The following is a 26,324-nucleotide window of genomic DNA, read 5'->3' on the forward strand; positions in this document are numbered from 1 at the left end:
CGCCCTGCGAGAGGGGTAGGGGTGCTGCCGCCCTGATTGAGGACCACTGACGCCCTCTCTCCTCCCAGCTACTCTGTCCTTAATTCCGACTTTTCTAAAACAAAAGCTGATCATTTCAGCCTTCTCCTTAGAAACATTCACTGACTCCCAGAGTCGTAATTCTGTCTTATGGTCACTGCACAGAGGGTGTGTATGCACTGGTGGGGTTGGGAGTGGATAGATGGGAGCGGGTGTCGGGGTCCATGGTGCGTTGGAAAAGAATTTCCAGACACAGAGTATTTCAGAATAGAGTTTATTAGAGTAGGAGACGCTGTTAGAACAGTGGGCCATCTCAAGGGAGAGTCAATGCCTTTCGTGGGCTAGTACACAATTTTTATAGGCTCAAGACAAAGAAAATTCCTGCTGGAAGTTTGGCATTGGTTAAGGTGCTATAGGGTGGATATTTTACCTAGCATGGAGTAGGGAGATGGCTGGTTTATGTTGGGGGGCTCATGGCAACAGTTGCTATGGGGCTTGGTCAGTTCTGGAGATTTTTGTCCTGTGACCTCAGTACAGGGCTCCACACCGTGACCTTGGCATAGGGCTCCACTGGGTGATGGACGAGGTACCCCTCCTTCATAGGGGTTACCCATCTGTGACCTACAGTCTGCCTCCACTGAGCCACAGACTGTCAGACTCCTGGCTTCACCAGTGTGGTGTCCCTGCCCACCTGTGATTGCCAGAAAATAAAGTACTGACTCCTTAGCCGGGCACCTCTACTAGCAGAGTTGCAGCTCCTGCCCCAGCCCTTGACTCTGCTCTCCCAGGCCGAGCCCCTTGGGGCTGCCCTGCTCTCCTATTTGTGGATTGAGCTCTAGGGAACCATCCTGCATCAGTAGGGGGGCCGGGACATTCTGCCATCACCCAGCATGACCCCATATCCAGAGGAAGAGCTGAGATTCATAGGGAGGTTAAGCTGAGGCAGAGAAGGGGGTGGCTCGTCCCACCCTTGGGGCCTACACTCTGAAAGTTTCTTAAAGTTACTATTTCACCCTGCAGCTCATTGTCAGCATCACCACCATCCACCTGTGCTCTGAGTCCCCGTTCTCTGACCAGGGAAGGAGGAGCACCCTGGTAGGTGCAGACAGAGAAGGAGGGGTGTTACCGCCAGGTCAAGCCTCCTGCCATGGGGAGGGAGTAAACCAGTCCATGGCCTTTCAGCAGGACGGTTACAAGGCAAGCCAAACTTGGAGGGGGGGGGGTGCTTTGATCGGCCTTCCATATTATGTCCTGACTGTCAAAGTCCTTCCCCAGTTCGCTGGCTCTTGGCTCAGACCCCTTCCCAAGCATCTCACCGTTGCCGAATGCCCCCCCGCCTCCCCCACCCCCTCCATCCCAGACCTGCCTGGAGGCCCGGATGGCAGCCGCCTGCTCAGAATGCTTGATGGCCGTGTTGTGAGCCGGAAGGGCTGTTTGGGAAAGTGTACTCAGTCAAAGCTGTGTTTATAGACACAAGGGCCAGCGTCTTTTATTATGCATAATTGCACGCTCCTTAAGGTACAGGCATTACGAGCCATTTTTCCTTCCCCGGGTGAAGTGGCAGTGGGGGCGGGTATGTGTTTGGGTGGATGGGGGGTTGCCCTCCTTTCCTGGGCTCGGCGAGCTCTGAGCCCAGAGCTCCGTGGGTCCAGCTGATGGATGGTGTGATGACCACTCTAACCGAGAAAGCTAATTCTTCCGAGGGGAAATGGGGAAATGAGACACAGCAGTGCCCACGTGGAAGCACTGCAGATCAGAATGCTGAGTCCCACATCTCTCCTCTTTGTCTTGGAGCCACAGCCTCAGATCTGCACGTCTATGCTCCTCCTGGAATGAAAATGGTCCATTCTTCTTGAAAAGCATTTTCAGGATCTTCTCTCTAAACTTCACAAACTTGACTCTAAAGCTTGACATAGTCATTTACTATACGCCTATCATTAGAGTTTAGATGACTTAAAATTTTTTTTTAATTAAAATTTTTTTTTAGCCATGCTGCAGGCATGTGGGATCTAGTTCCCTGACTAGGGATTGTGCCCCCTGCATTGGAAGAATAGCATCTTAACCACTGGATCACCAGAGAAGCCCCCAGGTGACGTTTTTGATGATAATGATGATAGTAATATTATTATTATTACTATTAATGAAAGCTTTTGTTTGTATAGTACAACGGTGATGAAGAGAAGGCCTGCAGGGTCGAACGACCTGGTTCAAATCCAGACTTCACCATGTATTTGAAGAGCTACCTGGTGGCTCAGACAGGAAAGAATCCGCCTGTAATGCAGGGGACCTGGGTTTGGTCCCTGGGTTGGGAAGATCCCCTGGAGAACAGAATGGCTACCCACTTCAGTATTCTTGCCTGGAAAATATGCTGATGCTAGGAAAGATTGAAGGCAGGAGGAGAAGGGGATGGCAGAGGATGAGATGGTTGGATGGCATCACTGACTCAATGGACATGAGTTTGAGCAAACTCCGGGAGATGGTGAAGGACAGGGAAGCCGGGTGTGTTGCGGTCCATGGGGTCACCAAGAGCTGGACACAACAGCAACCATATATTTATTCGCTGTGTGACTTTGGGTTTGCCAGTTAACCTCTCTGAGCCACAGTCTTCTCATTGGCAAAACGGGAACATTAGTTCCTATATCATGCAAGGCACCTGATCCTGTGCCTGGCTCACAGGAAATGCTTTGGAAATGATAATTTGGCTGTAACTTTGACGCCCTACACTCACCCACACACAGGAAACACTCGCCCAATGGTTCAGTGAGTAGTAGTTTATTATTTTAAAATGTTTTTATTTCCACCATCCCATGTGATTCTCTAAACAACCCGTGGCCTGGGCAGGCCTGTTACCATCTCCAATTTCAGGAATAAGAAAACCAAGTCTCCATGGATATTTGTATACATACAGCTGAGTCCCTTCACTTTCCACCTGAAACTACACAACATTGTTAACCGGCTATACCCCAATGCAAAAGAAAAAGTTTAACGTTTGAAAAAAAAATAAAATTGAGTCTCAGGAAATTCAGGTGTCTTGTCTGAGCTTGACGAGCAAGCTGGCCACAGAGCCCAAACCTTATGCCTGATTTAACAGGCCATTTGTCACTTTAATGTCAATGCTAGTTGTTTGATCCTTTGAGAATGTTCCCCAACATTTTCTAAAAAATAATCTTACGTATTTTTGGCTGTGCTGGGTCTTCACTGCTGCACAGACTTTCTCTAGTTGCAGGGGCTACTGTCTGCTGTGGAGCGTGGGCTTCTCACTGTGCTGGCGTCCCCTATTGCAGAGCACAGTCTCTAGGGCGAGTGGGCTTCACTAGCTGTGGCTCCTGGACTCTAGAGCACAGGCTCAGTAGTTGTGGTGCGTGGGCTTAGTTGCTCCGAGGAATGCGGCATGTGGGATATCTCCAGATCTGACATTGAACTCGTGTCTCCTGCATTGGCAGGTGAATTCTTTACCACTGAGCCACCAGGAAAGCCCTGTCCTCCAGCTTTTAAACAGAGAACATGCTAGAGCTCTGTGGTGTTATGAAAATCTGCCCTCTTCTCCCTTCCTCAAAGCCTGCTTCCATCAGGAAGCCCTCCTGGGATGAAGCTGTCAACCCACTCTTGACAGCCCCTCTTCTGGGGGCCTCCTGCTGCAGTCAGGAGGACTTGGGGAGACTGAGGAAACACACTGAGCCCGCCAGATTGATGCTGAGATGGAATTCCCCCTGGAAGAAGTAGAGGGACCCTGTCTTGGGGCCGGTCACGTGCCCACGTGCCTCCTTGGAACTCCGATTAGAAGCATGGCCAGTGTCCGGGTTGACTGAAAGAAACTGCAGAATGTAAGGGACTTTGTGTGTGTGTCTGTCCTCAGTCACTCAACTGTGTCTGACTCTTTGCAACCATGGACTGTAGCCCGCCAGGCTCCTCTGTCCGTGGAATTTCCAGGGCAAGAATACTGGAGTGGGTTGTCATTTCCTCCTCCAGTGGATCCTCCCAACCTAGGAATCAAACCCACGTCTCTCATGCCTCCTACATTGGCAGGTGGATTTTTTTTTTAACCACTGCACCATCTGGGAAACCTATAAGGGGCTTCAGAGAGCCTCTGTTTGAACCACCTTATTTTAGAGGTTAGGAAAATAAATTTCAGAGAGGCCGCGGTCTCGTCCAAGGTCTTTAAGCCTCTCTCTGCAGAGCCGGGCGGTAAAGAGCTCAGTGAACGGGAGACCACTCGCCCCCACCCCCACCTCCCAGGTCCGGGGTCAGAACTGCCAAGACACAGACGGAAACCGGTTCTGAAACAACTTGGATTTTGCTGCCTGAGGTCAAATGAAGAACTCGTCAAAGGATAATGGCTTCGTAACTCAGGCGCTAAAGTAATGGAAGTGAGAGGCAAGATCACCTCCTGCCTCTAAATCTCTGGGGGGCCACTGGCAGGGAGAAGGGGGGAGAGGGACAGAATGGGGCCCTTGTTGCCCCTGAAACAAATCCAGAGAGACGTGCTGGGAGCTAATCACATCTGCCGGCGGGGAGGAGTGCCCTTCCGATGGCAAATCTCTCCATTACCAAGGACGGTTCCTTTACCGTCAGTTTGGGGGCTCACCCAGGCCACGGGTGAGGTGCTTGGCATCTCCCCGGCCCCCAAGCTCCCAGGCTGGTCCCTGGCACTGTGCAGGGGAGCTGGGAGGGTCTAAAGTGCCCCCTACCCCACTCCCAGCTGTGACAGCCCCACTCAGGGAAGTCACCAAACCCCTAGAGCAGTCAGAAGTAGCAAATGAAAACACAGGATGCCCAGGGAAGTTTCAAAAAATAGCTCCAGCTGCCCACACCAGCATAACAGAGTTAGGAAGTCGTGACCCAGCCCCAGGGCTTGACCCCAGCTCACCACCCAAAGCCAGCCACTCACAGGAGGGGGCTGGAGGGAGGAATTGACAGAGTTAATGGGAGACAGCAAAGGACGGACTTGGAATGAGATTCTCTCATTCAATGAACAAAGTGCATTAGGAGTTGATTCTCCCCCGCCTCCCGCCCCCCACCACCTCCTGTTTACCATCTCTTTTCCCCAGCTCTGGTGCAGGGAAGAAAAGCTTTGCATCAAGATGAGATATTCCACAGTGAGCCTGCAGTTGGCCCAAAGAGTTTATTATTACGGGAGCCCAAGCACCACTGAATCCTGTGCCCTTGTTTTTCTTCTGTTTGCTTCCTTCTCCTACAGACAAACAGCGAGATCAAGTCTTCCTACCTTGTAGGTCTTGGGGTGGGGGGATAAGGGTGAGGACACGGAGAGGGACACTTTTTGTACCAATGATAGGGGCCTCCTGGCCAGGAGTCTGGGCGGGGGAGGACCATGGCCGTTACCTTCCCAGGATCTGGGAAAGCAGAGCTCCTGCCTGCACAAGGTTAGCTGGGACGGGGCAGGGACAGCAGAAGGCTCTGATAAGGATGAAACAAAATGAATGGTTCCCCAAGAGGGGAAATCCCCGGGAGGATTCTGCAAAACTACAATCCTATCTTGTAAATAGATGGAATTACCTTTTTTTTTTTTTTTTAACCCATTGGAGAGGCGATGGTGGGATGCCCGTCTGTCCCAAAGTGTGGATGTGTGTGGATCAGTAAGTGATGCAGGAGATGATGGTCCCAGAGGCGCGTTCCGTTTGTCTTTGAAGCCTGGGATGAGTCAAGGCCCAAACCACCCATCTGCCCATTCAATTCAGAAATAGACCCCAAAGGCCAACTGGGATAATACGAAAGAGAACAGATGGCTCCTCTGAATCCTTTCTGAGTTTTCCCCTTTCTAATTAAGGGTCTGGGCTGGTATGCTTGTGACAGGGGCCGGAACCACCCATATTCATTGCATTGTAAGGTCCTCAGGGTCATTGGAAAAGACCCTGATGCTGGGAAAGATTGAAGGCAGGAGGAGAAGGGGTTGACGGAGGATGAGATGGTTGGATGGCATCACCGACTCAATGGATATGAGTCTGAGCAAACTCCAGGAATTGATGATGAACAGGGAAGCCTGGCGTGCTACAGTCCACGGAACTGCAAAGGGTTGGACACGACTGAGTGACTGAACTGAACTAAACATCAGCAAAGCTGGCAACCTTACCTTATGAAACCCCAAGAAGGGGACTGGTTTTAACTCCGATGAGTGGGGACACTGAAGGATTTTCAGCAGGGGGTGGTGTGATCAGACGTGTGTTTTAGACGCTGTTGATGGCCACACGGGGTAGGGGGTGGCCAAGACGGCAGGAAGGAAGACCAGGTGGAGGTGCCGCAGGAACCAGCTTAGAGTGATGGTGGAGGCCTTGCCAAGTGGAGCCCGAGAGCCGGGTCTGGATCTTAGGCCTGTCCCCTTCAGAGGAACCTGGCGTGGGCACTGGGTGAGTGACGATGCTGTCTGCGGTGGGAGGAGACGCAGAGGAGGGGCCAAGTTGATGAGTGAGGTCCCTGCGACTCAGGTGGGAGGTCTGGACCAAGCAAGTCACTTGGTGAATTTTCTGATATTTAAGTTATACCTCAATAAAGTTTTATTTTTTTTTAAGGCAGCTAGGAAGGAAAAGTCATAGAGGTTAATAAAACAGGAGTACGTGGAAGATATGATGAAGGAAGGGAGAAGGTATGAGATGTATTATTCAGGACTCTCCGGAGAAACAGAACAGAACACACACAGATGTAACAGAAGACATAAGGACTTCTCTGGTGGTCCAGTGGTTAAGACCGGACTTAAGTTTCCAGTGCAGGGGGCACAGGTTCAATTCCTTCTCAGGGAATCTGCAAGCTGAGTGGTGCGGCCGAAAAAAAAAAAAAGAGAGATTTATACGCATTGGCTTCTGAGGTTATGGAAGATGAGAAGTTTCATGACCTGCCATGCTGTCTGCAAGCTGGTATAATTCAGTCAGTCCCGGATCAAAAGCCCAAGAATTGAGAGCTCTCGTGTCCAAGGTTGCTGGGGGCAGAGGGCAGGGTGGAGGGGGAGGGAGGGAAGAAGGATGGCCCAGCTTCAGAACGGAGAGAGGGAACCCACCCTTCCTTCACTTTGTTCCATTTGGGTCCTCAGAGCCTCGATGATACCTGTCCATACTGGGAAGGGCGGATCGCTTTACTCCGTCTGCTGAACCAAACATTAATCTCTTCCAGAAATACCCACACAGACGCACCCAGAAATAATGTTTCACCAGCTACTGGGGTACCCCTTCACCCCGTCAAGTTGTCACATGAAATGAACCATCACAGAGAGACTGTCAAGAGAGCTGACAGCATCCACCTCTCTAAAGAGAAGCTAAACAAGATCTGAAGAGCTGAAAATTTCCATTACGCTCAGCACCAAGGCAGCTACCTTCACCCTCAGTAAAAGGAGGTCTAATGGCGAGGTGGAAGCGGGACCCTGGTGATGGTAGGTGGGGGTCAACCTTGTGGTTCCCAGAGGTCTGGGCCATCCTAGGGTTCTGCGTCCCTCCTGCCCCTCAGAGTTGGAGCTCAGGAAGGAAGAAATGAATGATTGGTGTTCAAGGAAATCAACCCTGAATATTCATTGGAAGGACTGATGCTGAGGCCATCTGATGCCAAGAGCCGACTCATTGGAAAAGACCCTGATGCTGGGAAAGATTGAAGGCAGGCGGAGAAGGGGGTGACAGAGGATGAGACAGTTAGATGGCATCACCAACTCAATGGACATGCGTTTGAGCAAGCTCCGGGAGATGGTGATGGACAAGGAGGTCTGGTGTGCTGCCGTCCATGGGGTCACAAAGAGTCAGACACGACTGAGCGACTGAACAATATTTGCCAATTATTGGTGACACCAGTTGACTGGTGCCTAGGGAGCCCCGGGATTAATAGTAAAGAAGAATAGTAGGTATCGGTGTGCTATTTTAAATATTGATTTATTTGTCTGTTCACTTATCCATCTGCCTTGGGTCTTAGTTGCGGCATGTGGGATCCTTGTTGCATCACGCGGAATCTCCCACTGCAGTGCTTGGACTCTTCAGTTGCCGTGCTCCGGCTTGGTTGCCCCGCAGCTTGTGGAATCTGGACCAGATATAGAACCCGTGTCCCAGGCACCCGCAGGCAGCTTCCTCACCCCTGGACTACCAGGAAGTCCTCCAAGTGTCCTTTTAAAACAACATAATTCACAGAACAGTGATTGTCATCACATAGAAAGAGCTCTGGATGTGCGGTTGGATCTCAGCTTGTTACCTCCAACCATCAGCCCGGCAGCCCCGGTTGTACCAGGAGGAAGGAAGAGCTGGTAATGGGTAGGCGTTTTCCCAGGGGCTTTGCTGGGCAGAGGTGGTGCTGTCCCTGCCAGGGGACAGTATAGCAGGCTCCCTCTCAGGGGGCTCTGTCTCCTCTCCTCTCTGGGAAGCACCAGCCTCTCTTCTGAGTGACTCCGGTGACCTTAATGTTGGGTGTAATCTACAGCTGGGATGAAGAAGTTGCTGGGGAACCAGTTAGAGACCGGATAGGAGCCACTGGGCTGCAGGGTCATGCTGGGACAGGAGGACACCCATGGCCTGTGGAGGGCTGCACCAGCTCCCGAATCTGCCCAGGGCATCCCAGGGGCAACGCGGGGGCTCAGGTGGGACTGGAGGGGTGAGGGCAGCCCAACTGCCTGAAATCCAATTCACTCTCCGGCCAGGATGCCAAACGGTCCATTTGCTGGATTTACTTGCTGCCTTCAACTCTTCAGTTTTTGTTGAGTGGTTTTCATTTTGTCTTTATAACGGCGTTTTAAGGAATTGACCTGCAGCCCATAAGAGGTTTGTGAGGCTGTCAGGCCCAGAGACTCACTAGGGCTATTTCACGTAATGGTGTTTATGGATGGACGCAGCAAATAGGAAAGCAGAGACCCCACGGGGCCCAGGAACAGCCAGACTGTCAGACGTCATGGAAAGAAGCGGAGGAGAAACAGAGCCTGCATGGTGGGGGCTTGGAGGGGGTCATTCCAGGTTGTGGCAGCTCCGGGAGCCGGGTGTCCTCACCTCTCAATGGCTGGGGTGCTCCCGGTCCCTACTAAAGAGCGAACGTGCCCATCCACAGCAGATCAGCAAGCTGCACTCGGGGACAGAAATCCTCTCTCCTCAGTGTGTCCCCAGTGCCAGGCACATGGCCGGTGCTTAAGGGTGCTGGGTGAAGGCGTGGATAAGCAAGGAAGTGGTTTGCATAGCTGGACAGGAACTTTTTAAAAAGATGTTCCAATTTATTAAAAAAAATTTTTATTATCAGTTCAGTTCAGTTCAGTCACTCAGTCGTGTCTGACTCTTTGTGGTATTCTTATGGTTATTTTGTTTATTTCTATTTTTTTGGCCATGCCTCAAGGCATTGGCAACCCACTCCAGTACTCTTGCCTGGAAAATCCCATGGACGGAGGAGCCTGGTAGGTTGCAGTCCATGGGATCGATAAGAGTCTGACACGAGTGAGCCACTTCACTTTCACTTTTCACTTCCATGCATTGGAGAAGGAAATGGCAACCCTCTCCAGTGTTCTTGCCTGGAGAATCCCAGGGACAGAGGAGCCTGGTGGGCTGCTGTCTATGGGGTCGCACAGAGTCGGACACGACTGAAGCGACTTAGGAGCAGCAGCAAGGCATGTGGGGTCTTAGTTCCCTGATCAGGGACCAAGGCAACCCCTGCATTGGAAGCGCAGGGTCTTAACCACAGCATCACCAGGGAAGTCCTCAAACTGGAATTTGAGGCTTGGAGTCCTCTCACTTTAGGTAGCTCCCTGCCCAGCAAATCTGCACCAGCCCAGCCGGGGCTGGACTTCCTCATTGCCCAAGGGTTTTATTTCCCGGGACCTGGGAGAGAGTTTGAGCATATACACTTCTGCAGAGGGGAGAGGCAGGAGGAGGGATGCCAGCAGTGACCTGGGGCCATGCCCGGGGCGGGCAGGGGGCATGGCCTCTGGGGGCTGTGCCCAGCCTCTCCAGGGCCTCAGTCTGCGGCCGGCCCTCTCTGCCTGCACCCTCTCCTTCCTCCTCCCCTGCTTCTCCCGTCTTTTGACCATTTCTCTCCTCCCTCTACCAGGACAGAAGGGAAAGAAGAGGCCCCTCCACAGGAAGCACTGAGACTCGGGAGAGGGAGGGGCCGTGGGGTGGGAGGGGCTCGCACAGGCTCAGCTCCGCCTCCCGTGTTAGGTGCCCTGTCTGCGCCAGGCTCCCTCCGCAAGGCCTGACAAACCCGGTGTGGAAGTCCTGTTGCCGCCCCCGTTTCACTGACAGGAAAATGAGGCACAGAGTGGTGAGCAGTCAGACTCAAGCTCAAACGTTCCCACTTAAAACCCACTCTTTTATTCCTTGGTGGGGAGACAAGCAGTTGCCTCTAACCTTCTCAATGGTGGGCCCAGGGACGGGGAACTTGGATCGCTGGCCTCCTAACTCAGGTTCTGTGGAGAATTTGCGCTCTCTTTTCCCAGATGGACTGTTTCCCTGATGGCAGATATGGCTTGATTTTTTTGTTGTTGTTTTTTAGTGCCAATACTTTTTTTAAGGAATTTTTTTTTTCAGTTGAAGAATATTTGCTTTAAGGGCTTCCCTGATGGCTCAGTCATTTAAGAATCCGCCTGCAAGGCAGGAGACCTGGGTTTGATCCCTGGGTTGGTAGGATCCCCTGGAAGAGGGCATGGCAACCCACTCTTTCTTCCCTGGAGAGTCCCCATGGACAGAGGAGCCTGGTGGGCTCATAGGGTCACAAAGAGTCAGGCACCGCTAAGCAACTAAGAACAGCATTTGCTTTACAATGTTGATTTTTCTAGGAGCAGAAGCAGCCCTTGTTGACTGCTGGCCACCCATGTTATTTGGCCCTTTGTCTTCCCTTCCTTTTATCACTCAGTCTTGTCCTATTACTATTTAGCTTTTTTTTTTTTTTTTAAATATTGCTGTTGTTCAGTTGCTAAGTTCTGTTCGGCTCTTTGTGACCCTGTAAACTGCAGCACGCCAGGCTTGTCTGTCCTTCACCATCTCCCAGAGCTTGCTCAAACTCATGTCCATTGAGTCGGTGATGCCATCCAACCATCTCATCCTCTGTTGTCCCCTTCTCCTGCCCTCAATCTTTCCCAGCATCAGGGCCTTTTTCAATGAGCTGGGTCTTTGCATCAGATGGCATCAGTCCTTCCAACGATTATTCAGGGTTGATTTCCTTTGTTATTTTTTAAAGGTTTTTTTTTTTTTTTTTTGATGTGGACCATTTAAAAGAAGTCTCTATTGAATTAGTTACAATATTGCTTCTACTTCCTGTTCTTTGGCTGTGAGGCATGTGGGAGCTTAGCTCCCTGACTGGGGATGGAACCCGCACCCCCTGCATTGGAAGGCGAAATCTTAACCACTGGACCACCAGGGAAGTCCCACAGTTCAGCTTTATTCTGTTCATAAACCTGGCTGCCTCCCCTCTGGGTCCTTCCCCTGCTTCTCAGGGTTAATCAGATTCACATCTTCCTGGCCCCATGGGCTCCAGGGCAACTTGCCCACATTCTTCTGCAAGGCTTCCCTGAATCCCAGGAAGGGGATGGGCGTGGGCAGTCACGGCCCAGTGACTCCCAAAGACCCTCCCTCCTTCCTGCCAAAGCCAAGCCCCTGGAGCTGCCTGGGCACATGCATGATGCCAGGCTTATTTAGAAAAGTGCCAGCAGGGTATTCCATCCCTAATCCCAGACACCCACCGCAGGGGATGCCTGTCTTTGATTTTGTGTTTGTTTTTACAATGGGTTTTTGGTTCTTCCCTCGGGAGATGGAGATGGCCTTGCCCCTTAGGAAGCTGGCACTTCCTGAGCCCTGATGCCCTCCCCACTAGGCACCAGATAATGGAAAATCATTTCTGGTGGGAGGAAGCAGTGAGGGGCCTTCTGTGCACCGGAGTTGCTGCCTCGTAACTGCAACAAAAGGGAATGTAGGGCAACGGCCCTTCTGGCTCGCTGCTCGTGCTGCTGAGAGCAGCGCCCGCCAGAAAAATACTTGCTAATGGCCTTCTCCCGATCTCCTTCTAGATAATGATAAATAATGTGTATTTTTAGTTTGGAATTGAATTTCGTCTCTCCATTTCTGGTGTGTTTTCAGGTGTTGTGTGTTTTTTTTTTTTTCCCTTCTCCCCTGGGGTCTGAAAACCAGGCATTTGTGCGTTTACCCAGTGCATTTATTCGCTGCCAGAAATTGACATATGGACTCATTAATTCCTCCACACTCGTTCTCACCCCTAAACACTCACTTGGCTGAACCAGGAGGGGAGCTGTGTCCAAGAGGGCTCTTCTGAAGGAATTATGTAGACCTGGGACATGCCTTAAACATGCCTTCAGGGCTTCCCTGGTGGTCCAGTGGCTAAGAATTCACCTTGCAATGCAGGGGACGCTGGTTTGATCCCTGGTCCAGGAAGATCTCACATGGGCGACTGAGCCCCTGTGCCACAGACACTGAAAGCTGGGCGCTCTGGAGCCCGTGCTCTAACAAGAGAGTAGATGCCCACTCGCCGCAACTAGAAGCCTGTCCACAGGAATGAAGGGCCAGCACAACCAGAAATAAAAATAAAGTTATAAATTTTAAAAAGAAAAAGCATGCCTTTGGGCCCCACCCCCCAGAGTTTCTGACCCAGGCATCTCTAACAAGTTCCCAGATGACATTGATGTTGTGGTCTTAGGTTCCACACTTGGAGAACCACCGGCCTAAATCCTTGCTCCTCAAAGTGTGGGCCTGGGAACCAGTAGGATCAGCATCGCCTGGGAGCTTGTTAGGGATTCAGACTCTTGGGCCTCACCTCGGGTCTAATCAAAATGTGCATTTTAACAGGATGATTGGAATGTATATTACAATTTGAGAAGCACTGGCCTAGATGATTTCTCAAGGCTCTTTGCAGCTCAGTGGCCTCTGTCTTGACTGCACGTTACGTTTACCCGGGGAGCTTTTAAACCATCGTGAGCCCAGGCTGTGCCCCAGACCAATTAAAGCAGCATCTCTGGGGGTGGGGCCTGGGCATCTGTGTTTCGTAAAAGCTCCCCAGGTGATCCCAGTGTGCAGCCCCATCTGAGAACCACTGTTCCAGCTGGAAGGGTGAAATCAGCAAAACGCCTCATGCAGCCTTGATCTTGAATGGAGAAAGAGACATTTGTTCTTCCCTCCACGGTCACTCACCCACATCCGCTTTTTTTTTTTTTTTTTCTGACCCGGAGAGAGCTCAGCTTTGGTTGCTCTGCTGCTGCTGCTGCTGCTAAGTCGCTTCAGTCTTGTCGGACTCTGCTCGACCCCATAGACGGCAGCCCATCAGGCTCCTCTGTCCCTGGGATTCTCAAGGCAAGAACACTGGAGTGGGTTGCCATTTGGGTTGTCTATCTTCCTGGCATGCCTTCTGTGGATCACAGCCTTGCCTCCTCTCTCTCATTTCCATCTCGCGGACTAGGCAAACCGAAAGAGATGAGACGGGGACCTGCGGGCTGCTGGCTGAGCTAAGAACTTCATCTTCAGAAAACAGACAAAGACCCAGATCCTGGCACCTGGCTTCCCCAGCCCAGTTGGGAGGCAGCCCAACAGGGACGTGTGTACAGATAGCAGACATGCAAAGGAGTTGATGCTGATGCAGCCTGAGCATACTTCTGAGAGTATCAATCCCCAGCGGTGGAGTGGATGGAGTTGGGGCCTAAGTGGCCCTGACTGTATTTTGTGGCCTGGTGCTCCTGATTTAGAGGCCACCTGTCCCCCAGCCTGGCTGCCTCTTCTCCCCTGTCCATTTCCTCCCCCCAGCCATTACCTCCCTATCCCAGGGGGCTCCTCTCTGACCCTCTGAAGCAGGGAGGTCAAAGGGAGATGCTGCTCTGACCTCTTTGGCTAAAATCTTCCTTCTGTATCCTGAGGTGGGTTTTGGGCAAGGACTCGGCAGCCCCAGATTTCCTGGTTCCTGGGCCCATGGGTGCCCCTCAGGGTTCTCAGATGGGGCTGCATGCTGGAATCACCTGGGGAGCTTTTACAAAACACAGATGCCCAGGTCCCACTCCCAGAGATGCTGCTTTAATTGGTCTGGGGCACAGCCTGGGCTTACGATGGTTTAAAAGCTCCCAGTTAAATGCAATGTACAGGGTGAGGAGTAAGAGGTTGAAAAGACGGGGCTTGTGGGTCCTTGAGAAGCAGCTCAAGGGAGGTGAGGTAAGGGCTCCTCTCTTCTCAGTGTTGTCGCAGCCTCTGAAACATATCCCCAGCTTTTCCTGAAAACTGTGGCCATGAATGAGCGTGGGGTAGTTTTGTGCCTCTGAGCGGCCATGCGTGTGGAAAGCTGGATCCAAAGGAGCGGTTCGAGTGTGTGTGCACGAGTGCTGTGAGTTCAGGGGCACCTTTACCTCCTCCAGGCCCGAGAGCGTGTGTGGGGGACGTGAGCTGCGTGGCCTGGCCCATGTGGACCCCCCCACAGAGGAGGACTCAACTGTGGATGTAGACACGGGCTGAAACCCTCACGGGAGGGAGTGGATGTTGGAACAAGAGTGATTTTCCATTCCTCAGGTTGGGTCCAGTGACACCCCACCCCACCCCACCTGAGTGGACCTGGAGAGGTTGCTGTACCCTGAGGGTGGGTTGAGTGACGGGTCAGTGAAGAGGCAGGGGGCTGGACCTGATGACCTGTTGAGCCCTCGCTCACAGAGAGGGCCCCGTCCATGTCCTGGGGCCTCCTGTGCTCCAGCACCGGCCTCTCTCATTTCCCAGGGACATCCCAGCCAGAGCGATGCAGAAGGAAGCTTTGCTGACTTCTGCGGCCTTGATTCCTCACCCTCCCCACTTTGGAGGAACATCCGCTCTGAGCTGTCATCTTCGCCATTGAGAGCCAGCCTCTATGGTGACCCACTTCTTCCCGGCTGCCAAGGCCTAGAAGTGATGGGTTCTACTTCCACTCTCCCCGACGGCCCCCCAGTGGAGTGATGCACCCCACTCCCCTCCCTCAGTGTCCCAGGGAGAGGGGCACCCTCTCCTCCCTCTCCCACCTTCGCCCCTGCACTTCCCCGGCTGCCAACAACGCCCATGCTGGCTGGCTGGCTGGACTTGTTGAGGAGCGTACTTATTTGAAGAGGCATTTCACCTCGGGTTTTGATGTGCTTGGCTTATTACCCATAAATATCAACTAACAGAAGAGGGGTGGCCTCCTGGGAGGAGAAGTGGGTATTCTGGACGGAGACCAAGAGCTGACATAGTCCCAGAGGAGACAAGGGAACAGGTCACGTGATTGGCCTCACCCTGAACCCCTACTGTGTGCTGTCCCCAGGGCTGCAGGGGTGCGGCGCACACAGTTGGTGCTCTTGAGGACGTGGGTCTGGCTGAGCAGACTGGGTACCACAGGGCAGATGAGGGGGTGCACAGGGGATGTGGTTAAGGACTGGAGTTTGCAGGGGGCTTCATTAAGAGCTGACTAGAGAGAAGGTTTTGTTGAGTGAATAGAGAAGAAGGGCATGAGGGATCAGTGTGGGCAAAGGCATGGGGTCTGCCTGGGAGTGAGGGTGGCGAGGACCCTGCAGGGGGCTCGGGCTGGACGAAGAGTTGGGCTGAGGGAGAAAACGCCACGGATGCAGAGGGCCTTGGTGTCTGGGTTTCCCAGGCCTCCCCTGCCCAGGTGAGGGACAGAGTCAGGGTGTGAAGACCCACGGCTCAGCTCTGCCCCTGCAACACAGACGTGTCGGCCCGCTCTTGCTCACCACCGGATGCCGCCCCTGCCCGCCGGCACAATGCAAAGATCACCTGCTCCTCTCACTCCTCCTTTGCGACCCTGGAAATGGCAATTTCCCCCAGAGGCTTGGAAACAGGACAGAATCTTAGCCACGGGGACAGACAGGCTAAGGTGATCCCGTCTGCAGGGGCGTGGCGAGAACACTCTCTGAGCCCTTCCCAGCCAGGAGCAGGCTCCAGCCAGGTGGCTCCTGCGCCCCTTGTGGAGCCTGGGGATGCTCTCAGGGGGCCCGAGTGAGAGTGCGTGAGTGTGAAACTGTGTCTGTGTGTGAGAGTAAGTGTGGGTATGTGTGTCTGTATGTGTACGGGGTAGATCTTGAGCCGCCTTTCTCCAGCCCTGAGAATCTCCCTGGGGTCCACCCTCTGAAGGTACCAGCTGGACTGACCCTTCCACATACTTAAGTTAGAACCACCATCCAGTGCGTCAACAAGGCCTTTCTGGTGGGAAGGCCACCCTGACCATCAGCCTCCAGGGACTTTCCCTCCTCTTTGCTTCAAGCTTCTCCCCTATCGGGCTTCCCTTGTGGCTCAGCTGGTAAAGAATCCGCCTGCAATGCAGGAGCCCGGGCTTCAATCCCTGGGTTGGGAAGAGCCCCTGGAGAGGGGAAAGGCTACCCACTGCAGTATTCTGGCCTGGGGAATTCCATGGACTGTATAGTCAATGGGGTCGCAGAATCGGACACGACTGAGCGATTTCCACTTTCACTTTCTCCTCCATCACCCTCCCAAGCCCCAGTTCTTCCTACCTTCCCCCACCCTCCCAGAGGTAAACCCAGGCCTGCTACGGGTCTCTCTACTAATGAACCTCAGGGCTCTTGAGCCCCTGTGGACAGTCACATGACCCATGTCTGACCAATTGGAAAGCGCCTCCCCTGGGCAAACATGATTAGTCCAAGCCACGACCAATCAAAATCCTTTTTTGGGATTGGTCCATGGGTCCAGAGCAAAGGCTACGTTTCCTGCTCAGGATGCTCTCGTGAGAAGTCATAAACGTGCCGTGTCTGGTGGCTGTCTTCACCACCTTGTTGGAGACAGCCCCCCTGCAGCTGAGATAGCAAAGATGAAAATCCCTTGGAGGTTGGTGGGAGAAGAGAGAGACGCAGGCGAAGATGGAGATATAGGTGGAGACAGGTCGTATTTGTCCCGACCTCCCAGTTCCTGCAGTCTTTCCTTTCAGTCTGTGAGCTATCCTGGAATCCTCTGAGCTACGAGAGCCAAACAACACCCCTTTTGCTGAAACGAGTCAAGTTTAGTTTCTGTCACTTGCCGTCTGCATGGTCCTATTCTCTCGAACAGTGGGGACTGTGGTACACACGCTTGGTCTCCCACGCTCTCCTCCTGCAAAATTAAAGTCACACGTCCTCTTTCAAACGTCTCTTTCCCGTGGCCCTCCCCTACTCTGGTTGCTGATAGGGTACTTAGGCTTTGTCTTTTTTCCTGCTATGGAAACAAAGTAACAAAGTATTTAGAGACCCCCTGGGTATGAAAAAGGTTGAGGAGCCTTGGGTGAAGACACCCTCAGGTAATCTTGGTCCTTCTGACATTTAGCATCAAGAGGGCAGGACTGAGAGAGACAGAAGAGTGTGGCATTTGGACACCTGACTCTGCTTTTCCTGATGCGCTAGCCCGTTCCTCCACCTCCTCCTCTAGTGTTTATATCTACCTCCATGAGCATTATTCATAGGGCTTGGCTGGTTTACCATCTTTATTATTTTTTCAAAAAGGAAATATCTGGGATTTTTTCTTCTTTATAAAAGTAATTCACAGTCATGATGCCATAGTAAAATGAAACTGAGGCAGTGGAAAATTCCCTGACTTTAGTGACAGCCCTTAATCAGTTCCTAGGCAGCCCATCTCGGTCTTTAGCAGGAATTTAGTTCTTCACACAAGTCCTTCCAGCAGCCCTGCGCTCATCTCGTCCCTTCTGGCTGCTCAGTGCCTCCAGCCTGCGTGGCCTCTTTTGTCCCCAGACCGCGCTGTAGAAGTGGAGAGACTTGGCAGGAGAAGGGCAGCACATGTAACCTTCCGTCCAGCGCAGCAATCTTGGCCACAGCAGCTGACATATGGTGATCTACTGAGGCGTGCACACTGCCGAGATGGGGAGCTCACTCACTGCCTTCTGGGGCAGCCCTTCCACGACGGAGGCAGCTGTAATTGTTGGAAAGTTCTTCCCTTTGTTTAGCTAAAATCTGCCCCCTGGATGCCCTTGGTTGAAGGCCTGCCCTCTGGAGCGCTGCAAAGTCAATCTGTTCCTCTTCCACACGACAGCTTTCACACCGTCAAGACAGTTAGCATGTCCCTAGCGGATTAGCTCTTTCTCTGGTGAAAACACCCTGATTTCTGAAAAACACATCAGAGGAAGGGCAGCTTGAGAGCTCTTGCTGACCTGGTTTTCTGCTGTTCGTGCCCTGCGAGGCCCTTCTTACAGTCTGGTCCCCAGCCAGAGGGAAATTCCCCAGAGCCGTTTGCCCTCAGTCATGAGCCAGGAGGATATGGCGATGGCATGTTGCAAGTCGGGCACAGTGTGCTCATCGGGAGTGCTAGGAGCCTTAGACAGAAGCCCGGACCCATCGCCAGAGATCCTGGGTCAGTAAGTGTGGGACGAGACCCAGGAATCTGTATCTTTACGAAGAGCTCAACAGGTTCTGTTGACAAGCCATTTTTCTGTAGGAAAATAGAGAAGTGTTGGTAGGATGGGTGGGCACGATGCCGTGAAGCCAGCATATTAGTCAGGACTCATTTGTTTGCCAGAGCTAGAAACCTCACTTAATCAGCTTAGGCAAATAGGGAATGTATTGGTCCAGGAGCTGTGGGAGAGTCTGAGATGGCAGTAGGAACCACGTCTCTGGGAACCAGATGGAGGACTCGGAACTCTCGTCCCTTACTTTTTTGCTTGGTTTCTGGTGAAGGATCTTTCTAGGCAGTGAAGAACACAGTCATGAGTATGGGCTTCTCATCTCGACCATTATGAGGCCAGACGTGCGTGGTGATTTTAGCCTGTCTGCGTTGTGCTCGGCTCCATAAGCAATGGAGTGCCCCATACCTCATCATTCTTCTTTCATCCGCTAGTCTGTCTGCCCATCCATCCGTTGGCTCCTTCACGCTTTCAGCCAGGTGGACAGGCAGGGGGCCCTGGGTGAGCACAGGCAGGTGCTCTGTGGGTTTTCTGTGGGTGTTCTCTTCCCACTCTCTAGGTCAGCAGGTTACAATCACCACCCCCAGTATGGATGTGGCTGCTTCACTTCTCAGCACAGCTTTCCCCAGTTTAAAGCTGGAAGCCAAGCCAGGGAAACCGCACCAGACATTTTATTGATCGATTTATTTTCTTTTGTGTGTTCACACTCAGTTGTGTCTGACTCTTTGTGATCCCACGGATGTAGCCCACCAGGCTCTTCTGTCCGTGGAATGTTCCAGGCAGAATACTGGAGTGGGTTGCGTGCCCTTCTGCATGGGATCTTCCCAGCCCAGGGATTGAACCTGCATCTCCTGTGTCTCCTGCATTGCTGGTGGATTCTTTACCTACGCACCCATTGGGAAAGCACAGTTTTATTTTGCTTTGTAGCCATTTTTAAAATGGCAACAAATAATTACTTAACATGTTAAAAAAAATGTGGTGCCTTCATATAATGGAATAATAGAAGCAGAGAAAAATGAATGAACTATAGTTAAACATCTATGATGTATGACCCCAGACATTTTAACAGAGAACTTAAGAGAAAGATTTGGTTAAATGAGCCAAATTGGAGAGCTGTACAGGCTCTCGTGGAAGTAGCAACTGCAGGGAGCAGCCACCATCCTTGGAGCAGAGGATCATGGCAAGACGGTGGGATTATTCGAATTTAGGAGCTGGGATTAGCGCTCTGTGGGGAGGGAGCAGGCACCGGTTAGTGGGTACAGGAGTCTTTTGAAAGGGCGCAAGACCAGCGGCTGGTTCTGGTAGCACAGAGAAAGAAAACTGCAAACTGGAACCAACTCCTGATAATCAGCTCCACCGCCAGGGTGACGTGGAGAGAAGCAGGAAGCAAAGGGAGGAACAAGGGCTGGCTCCCTCCTCTTGCCTTCCCAGGCCGTCTAGTCTTCTTCTCCTCCTGCCCTCAGTCTGTTCCAGCACCAGGGTCTTTTCCAGTGAGGTGGCTCTCCCCATCAGGTGGCCACAGTATTGGAGCTTCAACTTCAGCATCCGTCCTTCCCATGAAGAGGGGCTCCTGGAGACAGGCTTCACGCAAGCCTGCATGTGGTCTACATGGCAGGCTCACAAAAGGAAACTCGCATGGGGAGCCTCTCCAGGGCAGAGACAGCTTGATGCTGGGGTGGAGCATCGAGGTCAGTTGTGGGGTCTCCCCTCTCAGGGGCTGCTGGAGAGCTGAAGCTCCTTGGGGACTGTCCCAGAAAGGCTGCCATGGCCTCAGCTAAGATTGAGAATGCAGGATGGTGACGCGTCTGCTTCTTGCTGTGCAACCTTGCGGGAGCGAATGACCTTCTCCAAGTCTCGATTTCTTCCTCTTTACGATTCCTTCAGAGGGCTGTCAGGTGGGTAAGGAGCAATGCATATCGAACGCAGGGCTTTCCAGGTGGCGCTGGTGGTAAAGAACCCATCTGCCAGTGCAGGAGACCCAGGTTGTTGGGCAGATCCCCTGGAGGCGGGCATGGCAACCCACTCCAGTATTCTTATCTGGAGAATCCCACAGACGGAGGACCCTAGCGGGTTCCAGCCCATAGGGTTGCACAGAGCCAGACACGACTGAAGCGGCTTAGCATGCACGCCTGTAGCGCACAATGTCTGGCACACAGTAGATCCTGAATGAGTGCCGGGAATTGCGATTATCGGTAAGAATGGAGGGGGGTGGTGACGGTGGTGGCAGCCTTTGGCCTTGAGCTTGTGAGATGACCTCACTTCTTTCTGGAGGTGGCGGGGCCCCAGAGAGCAGAGACATGGGTAGAATGAGGGCATGTGGGTCAGAAGCCCTGCCCCGGGAGGCCTTGGAGGTCTCTCTGAGCATCCGGGGAAGACTGCCTCACGCTATGGGGTGCTTGGAGGCCCAGGGCTGCAGGAAGCGCCCCGCCCAAGGGCAGCCTGCCTTCCAGTGTCTGGAGGCCCAGTAAGGGCCCTGCACCATTCGCATGCCTCAACCATATGCATAATTTCCAGACTCCGCCACTGCAGTGAAAATTTGGATCAGAGCGAGTGGGTGTAAAGAATGTCAAGCAAGATTCGATTACAATTTTTATTTTGGAAAAACCTTCATCAAAATATGTATATCTAATTAGGACAATTACAGCACAGGAACAAAAAACTGATTAAAAATCAGACACTCCATAAATTACAAGTGTTTTCCTCCAGCTGGGGCGCATCTCCGGCTGCTGAGCTGCAAAGGCCAATCAATGGAGCCGATGCTCTGGGAGCGGGTAGGGGGTGGCGAGGGCTCCCGGGGCAGGACAGGACGGGGGTGCCGAGTGCAGCCGGTGGGGGGCCCTGGCACCACCTTACAGCTGCCGTCCTGGGGTGTGGAGGCAGCTGGGGTCTGCTCAGGGGCAGGAAGAGCTGGCAGTGCCTGGGATAGGCAGGAATCTGGAGAGGTGTGGACGTGCCTGTATGTGTGTGTGTGTGTGTGTGTGTGCACTTTGCTGAGCCTGCATGGAAGATCATGAGTGTGCACATACGTACATCAGTATGTGAACATCTGGCCAACATCTGTATCACAGCAAGTGGCTGCATGTGGCTGCGTAAGCTCAACACACAGCGGCATCTGGAGTTCTGCACCAGAGGCAGGCGCGGGGCAGGGGCAGAGCAGGCTGGTGGACCGTCCACGGCCCGGGCAGCAACGGCCACCACTCACATAACACTGGGGGACGGGCCGGCTGTGTCACCGGGCAGCTGTAGCTGCTCTCTAAGACATCCCACGATGAGGCTCTGAAAGATGAACACAGCTGCCCTTTACTGAGTGGCTACTATGTACTGGGGCTTCCCAGGTGGCTCAGTGGTAAAGAACCCTCCTTCCAATCCAGGAGACACGGGTTCAATCCCTGGGTCGGGAAGATCCGATGGAGGAGGAAAGGGCAACTCGCTCCAGTATCCTTGCCTGGAGAATCCCATGAGCAGAGGAGCCTGGCGGGCTACAGTCCATGGGGTCACAAAGAACTGGACACAACTGAGCATGCGTGTGCTGTGTGCTGGGCACTGTGCCAAACCCTTTACATGCGTCATCTTGTCAGGCCTATTCCATGAGAGGTAGGCGTGATGGGCAGAATAACACCTCCCTGCCCTCAGGATGTCCCCATCACAGCCCCTGGAGCCTGTAAAGATGGCACCTTCCTTGGCTAAAGGGATTTTGCAATGTGATTAAATTAAGGATCTTGAGATGGGGAGCTTATCCTGGATCACTGCAGTGGACCCAATATGATCACAGAGGTCCTTAAAAGTGAAGGCGGGGGTCAGAGCGAGAGATGTGACTGGTCAGAGAGGATGGTCAGAGAGATGCTATGTTTCTGGCTTTGAAGATGGAGGAAAGGGACCATGAGCCAAGGAATGGGAGGGGCCTCTAGAAGCTGGTAAAGCAAAAAAACCTTCTCCCCCAGAGCCTCCAGGAGGACAGTCCTGCTTACATCTTTTAAAAAACCTTTTTATTTTATATTGGAGTATAGTCCATTAACAATGTTGTGAAAGTTTCATGTCAACAGCAAAGGGACTCAGCCATACATAAGCACGTATCCCTTCTCCCCCAAACTCCCTTCCCATCCAGGCGGCCACACAACACTGAGCAGAGTTCCCTGTGCTGTACAGTAAGCCCTTGGTTATCCATGAGTACATGTGTACATGTCCATCCCAAACTCCCTAACTCTCCCTTTCCCCCAACTTCTCCCCCACCCCTCCGGGAACCATAAGTCTGACATCTTAATTTTAGCCCAGAGATGCGTGTGCAGCTCCCAGCCTACAGGACGATAAGATAATACTTTATGTGGTTTTCAGTCTCTAACTCTGTGATAATTCGTCACAGCAGCGATTGGACACTGATACGGCAGTTAATGCTATTTTGCCATATTAGGGGTGTAGAAATTGGAGCTCAGTGACCTAAAGTAATTTACTCAAGCTCATCTGGCCGGTAAGTGGCAGGACCACGATTTGGGGCAGCCTGACAGGACCTAAGCTGGCCTCTCTCACCCATCTGCTGAATTGCACCGTCTCTCTAGAGCAATCACAAGGGCCAGACTTCTTATTTCCCAGCAAGCTTAGACATACCCCTTCTTAGCTGCCAGCTCAGACAGGATGAAATCGAGGGCCCTATTCTGGGGAGAGAACACTGAAAATCCTGGCCACATTCCATTTAAACCTTTCATTGAAGGCGGCTTGTGAGTTTTCTCTCCAAGTACAGGAAGGGGTTTATGTCTGATCCCGGAGCCAACTCTGACACGGGGTGCTTCTTGCATCCCCAGCCAATCCTCTTGGAACGCGACTCTGGGCCTCAGCCCCCTCCTCTCCCTTCCTCCCCACTCAACTCAAATCCCCTTTAGTCTGTACTCTTGGGGACAGGGCTTCCGCAGTGCCTTGGTCTTGGGAAGCTCAGGAGATAGATGACTATGGGCTCAGAACTCACAGCCCTGGGCAGAGGGCGGGGCTGGGATGGGTGGAGGAGCCGCCTGCCTGGCCGTTGACACTCACCCCTTAGCTTTGCAGTTTCCTCTTGGCCATGGGGTACTAAGAGGCTTAAAGCACCCTCTGAGATGGCGCTGGGGGGAGGGTGATACAGGGGAAAGATGCTGGCTTAGGAGTCAGGCCACCAGGGCTCTAATTCTGACTCCCCAGCGAGGCTTATTTTATTAGGGCTTTTTGCTGGTCCATGTATCTGAAAAGTCCAAGAGTTGTGCTGACTCTAAATATAGCAGTTTCTAGGGGTTCAAGCAATTTTATCACGACTCAATTTCTCTCCTCCTCAAGCCTCTCCTTAGACTCATTATCAGGACAGGTTCCTCCACAGCACAGGCAAGACAGCCACTGGTCGTGCAGGCTCTCACCCTCTAGTGTTACCATTTCAGTTCAGTCACTCATTCGTGTCCGACTCTTTGTGACCCCATGGACTGCAGCACGCCAGTCCTCCCTGTCCATCACCAACTCCCGGAGTTTACTCAAACTCATGTCCATTGAGTCGGTGATGCCATCCAGCCATCTCATCCTCTGTCGTCCCCTTCTCCCCCTGCCTTCAATCTTTCCCAGCATCAGGGTCTTTTCCAAGGAGTAAGTTTTTCACATCAAGTGGTCCAAGTATTGGAGTTTTAGTTTCAACATCAGTCCTTCCAATGAACACTCAGGACTGATCTCCTTTAGGATGGACTGGTTGGATCTCCTTGCAGTCCAGGGGACTCTCAAAAGTCTTCTCCAACACCACAGTTCAAAAGCATCAATTCTTCGGCGCTCAGCTTTCTTTGTAGTTCAACTCTCACATCCATACGTGACTACCAGAAAAACCATAGCCTTGACTAGAGTGTTACCAATCCCAGTGCAAAGTAGCTTTTTAAAAAAATATTTGTTTGTTTCTTTGGCTGTGCCAGGTCTGAGTTGCAGCATGTGGGATCTAGTTCCCTGAGCAGAAATCTAACCTGGGCTCCTGCACTGGGGCTGTGGAGTCTCAGTCACTGGGCCACCAGGGAAATCCCCAAAGTATCTTTTTTTTTTTTAAAGAAATTTGTGCATTCTATTCAAATTCAATAAAGATGACTTTAAAAAATAGTTATAAATGACCTTCCATATCATCTCATACCCCATATGCAAACAAAGTTGAACAGTGTAAGTAATTCCTGTACATTCTCCTGCCAAATTCGTGTACGATTTCATAGGAATAGCTTTCGATTTGCGAAGTAGAATTTTCAGTTCCTCTACCTCACACCCCAAAATTCAAATATTAAATTGTGATTGTATTTCTTCCTTTTACATACCTTTCTGTTTTTTTCCCCAAGTTTAAAACCCTAAACTATTTTTTTGTGTATGAACTGCTTCTTACTTTATCCAACATTGATTACCAACTTTAAAGAATCCTTAAGTCAGCCAATTCAGTAACATGCTAAAGATAACTAACAAATACCAATTTTTCCACACCTCTCTACACAGTACTTAAAGATCCTCAGTTCAGTTCAGTTCAGTCGCTCAGTCATGTCCGACTTTTTGCGACCCCATGAATTGCAGCACGCCAGGCCTCCCTGTCCATCACCAACTCCCGGAGTTCATTCAAACTCACATCCATCGAGTCGGTGATGCCATCCAGCCATCTCATCCTCTGTCGTCCCCTTCTCCTCCTGCCCCCAACCCCTCCCAGCATCGGAGTCTTTTCCAATGAGTCAACTCTTCACATGAGGTGGCCAAAGTACTGGAGTTTCAGCTTTTAGCATCATTCCTTCAAAGGACACCCAGGGTTGATCTCCTTTAGAATGGACTGGTTGGATCTCCTTGCAGTCCAAGGGACTCTCAAGAGTCTTCTCCAACACCACAATTCAAAAGCATCAGTTCTTCAGTGCTCAGCTTTCTTCACAGTCCAACTCTCACATCCATACATGACCACTGGAAACACCATAGCCTTGACTAGACGGACCTTTGTTGGCAAAGTAATGTCTCTGCTTTTGAATATGCTATCTAGGTTGGTCATAACTTTCCTTCCAAGGAGTAAGCTTTTTCAAAAATTGACTTGATTTTTTAGAGCAGTTTAGGTTCACAGCAAAATGGAGTGGGAAATACAGAGTTCCCATATACCCCTTGCCTTCAACCCCTTTCTATATATATCCTCCACCAGAGTGGTGCATCTGTTACAAGCAACGAATCTGCCAAAGTATCCTTTTTCCAAAAGCATCCATAGGTTTGTTCCAAGCAAGATTCTGATTGGCTGCCTTGAATCACATGACTGTCTTTGAACAAATCCCTTGAACCAGGGGAATGTGGTATCACGACGTCTCATGTGTGATGTCACATGATTACATCTGTAACCAGGAGGAGGGACCACTCAGGCCACCAGGTCTGAAGCCCTGAGCATCACATGTAATGCTTGGTGATTTTTCCACAAAGAATGCCAAGTTGGGGCAGCAGGGTAGGTTAACAAAAATGCTTTCCTAAACGCTCACGATGTTTCAGGCACAGTGCTCAGAAGCAGCTTGGCCTCTGTTCCAGGTGACTTTTGCATCCCAGGGCCATCAGGGAGCATCACAGTTTACCTGCAACAGGTAGAGGCATCCCCTCACACACCTTGGCTCCCTGTTCCGTCTTGAAGCAGGTCTGCTCCTGGTGCTCTGAGGCCAGCTCCACCAAGAGACTAAGGTTGCTTTAATGTGCTCCCTTGCTGGGCATCTTATTCTCTGCTTTAGCAGGCATTCTGCTCCGCCTTGGCACTCAGGGCACCTTAGTTCCAGGATGCTGTGTGTGTGTGTGTGTGTGTGTGTGTGTGTGTGTTGTGGTGTGTCAGGGGTTTGGGGCTCCCAGTCTTAACAGACAAGGGAGAGATGGGGCAAGACGGTGGCTTCAGCATCACTGCCGTGTCTCCTGGGTACCCTTTATTTCCTGGAGTCTGCAGTTCCCTGCTCATTACTATTCAGGGCCCAGGCAGAGGCAGCTGCATGGTGGTGGGGGAAGCTGACAGGCAGTGACAGGTAACACCGGCTGCTGGGGCT

The sequence above is a fragment of the Bos indicus x Bos taurus genome, chromosome 19 (genome assembly GCF_003369695.1).
Source record: "Bos indicus x Bos taurus breed Angus x Brahman F1 hybrid chromosome 19, Bos_hybrid_MaternalHap_v2.0, whole genome shotgun sequence".
Classification (NCBI taxonomy): Eukaryota; Metazoa; Chordata; class Mammalia; order Artiodactyla; family Bovidae; genus Bos; species Bos indicus x Bos taurus.